This window comes from Scaptodrosophila lebanonensis, unplaced genomic scaffold, assembly GCF_003285725.1.
Source record: "Scaptodrosophila lebanonensis strain 11010-0011.00,11010-0021.00 unplaced genomic scaffold, SlebRS2 tig00000202-arrow-arrow-pilon, whole genome shotgun sequence".
NCBI lineage: Eukaryota > Metazoa > Arthropoda > Insecta > Diptera > Drosophilidae > Scaptodrosophila > Scaptodrosophila lebanonensis.
Window position 1 is genome coordinate 176,577 of NW_022060612.1, and position 2,994 is coordinate 179,570.

Genomic DNA, 2,994 nt, shown 5'->3' on the forward strand with positions numbered 1-2,994 from the left:
AATGGGCGAGAGATATGCAGGCGAAGCAGTTCCGGGTATCTGGAAATCGCGCGGCGCACCCGTCATCGATGTGCGCGGCAATTGTCCAGACTCAGGAACTGGGGCCGGTACGAATTTCGACGTATAATTTCGCGCTGCAATGCCTTTCCCGCAATGAACGTCGCGAAATTCTGTTTTAAATCGTCGAGTTGGTTCGCCGTGTCGAACCCGAACTCGACTGAGAACTCTTCCAGTTCTGTTTGCGACCGGCTATAAATCCAGCCGGTTCCCACCCCAGGGTTTCTAGTGACTACTGGAACGTACTCACCCTGAATTTCTGGATTCATCTTTGTTCACTTTCTTTTCTTATTGCTGGTGGATGGTTTTGTTTTAATGGGTTTATTTGCATGTGTCCTTGTATCGTTGTATTGTTTCAATGTAAAAAAATTCACTTTTATTTATTTATTTATTTTGTTCCAGCTATTGTTTATTGTTGTTCAGGTTTTGTTCACACTTAAAAAAAATAAAAATACAAAATAACCATGGAGGCAATGTGGCGAACTGGATCGGCTCACTGGTTCGTCTGTCAAGTGACATGGCACATCACTGACGACCCTGCACATCACTGATGACGTCACTGCCTCTATGCACTTTTCGTTTGCACATTTGGCTTTTATTTTGTCACTGCCGCTTTTGTTGTTGTTTTACGCTCACTGTTGCTTTCGTTGTAATATTATTGCTTGGTGTTCGCTGTTGCTGCTGTTGCTACACTGTGTTGTTGGGTTTGTTTTGTTCACATAAAAAAACAAAAATAAAATTTTTCTTGTGTGATAATTTGCACTGGGTAGATCTTTGTTGGTATCAAAAAAATATGTAAAAAAAAGTATTATATTCTTCTATTATGTTGTCCTTTTTTTTCACTGTTTCATGTTTTCTCACTGTGTTCACTGTACTGCTTTGCTTGTTTTATTTTTTTTTCACTGTGTATCGTCCACTTTATTGGACCGCTCGTTGTTGGATTTATATATTTTTAATTATATATTTTAACTAGCAGGTATTGCCCGTCTTAACCCGGCTCAATATAATGTTTCCAATTGTATTTGTTTTGTGTGTGCATAACCTACCCATATGTTTTCACCTTATAAGTTACCAGTAGGAAGGCATTTAAGGTATTTAAATTAACATTTTCTGTTCTTGACAAAAAATTGTTCAGTAGTCCGTTACATTTTTGTTCTTGCCAAACTATTTCGTTCAACGAACATGACCACTATAACTAATATTTTTTAAAGCTCGTTTTCCCCCCGTTGGAGCTAGAATTTTCCAAAAGCCTTTCTTAGTGTGCTCCTACACTATGATGGATACTATGAAAAGATACTTGAGTCCAAATTTCATCTTTTACCGTTTGGGCTGTGCGTTGATCCCCAATTAGTCAGGACAAACTGTTTTATATATAGAGATAACGCAACGTTTTAAAATAGACGATTTGCAAAAAAGGGGGAATAATTAAAAGGGTATATCCTAATTTTAAATTCACATTTGAGCCTTTTCGTGTCATATTGAGTCAATACGGTCACGCACAAACTCGGAATATGAAACACGGCACTCGTGTCAATGCCGTGCAGCGATGAGCCACGATCAAAAAGCACTGACAATTCTCATCTCAATTTGCTAGAGTAAAACTTTCGATAGTTGAAGCCACCGATACCATCAAAATATCGAAGTTTGAATGCAATAAGCAGAATATTTAAATAATAAAATCTAATTATTTATTGAGATCAATAAGAACAAATCATACATACATACATCTGCCCGCAATGCGAAGCAGAATATGCGTAGCTCCGTTATTCGGTTTCTGCTTTACTATCGCTTACGCAGTCGTTGCTTAGCGACGGTAACTGTAAACTTTTGGCGTTTTGCCTTTGCAATTAACATTAAATGGTCAAAACGAAAGAAGATGTGCGAGCCAACAACTTAAAGTTGTTGTTGTTGTTTTGTATGTACATGCTACATACATATACAGGCATACATGCATATGCATGTACATATGTATGTATGCATGGGCACACATAGACACGAACTGTTGCTTGTTGTATGTATGTGTGAGTGTGTGTATGCGATGTCCCCAACTATTTGATATTTGATATATGGCAAGTAAAAAACATATTGCTATATTTTAATCGTTGAATGCCAATTTGTTGATATAATGTTGATTACATTACCCAAATTTGAAATCGATCGGACAAAATTTATAACACAAACTATTCATTTGAAAAAGTGAATAAATATTAAGACCCCAATAATAAAATTAAATGCGATATATCGAAAATATCGATACTTGTGTTGATATATCGTAATACATGTCGAATACAAATACATCGAAAAATATCGTTTGAGAGTTATTGATTATAATACTGTATTCGATTGTTCACTGTACACATATGTACATACATACATACAAATGTATTGTGTGTGTACGGTAACTGTAAACTTTTGGCATTTTTCGTATGCAATTAACAGCCGTAAATTATCAAAACGAAAGAAGTTTTGCGAGCCAATAACTTGTTGTTGTTGTTTTAAAAATTTTGATTTGAAAACATAGAACACTATTTATTACAATTAAACAACAGTGTTCGATGGCCCACTGCATACATACAAACCTATATATGTATATAAGAATGTATGTACGTACATACATACTTATTGATGTACATATGTACATACTATACATACAGACGTATGTATATATGTATGTACGTATGTAATACATATGGTGCTGGTGTAATTCATAATGCGAAATTCTTTCTAAGGGGAGCAATGTCCCCCCTGCCCAACCTGCGTACGCCCTTGTAGTCCGTTGTCCTAAAATCCCTTATGCCAAATGTACTAAACAAAGAAAAAAATAACATAAAAATGTTTATGTTATAATGTTAATAATTTTTAATTAATTAACATTTCTTGCCCTGTCAGTGCAAGACGAATGTACTTTTATACATATGTATGTATGTATATGTACAT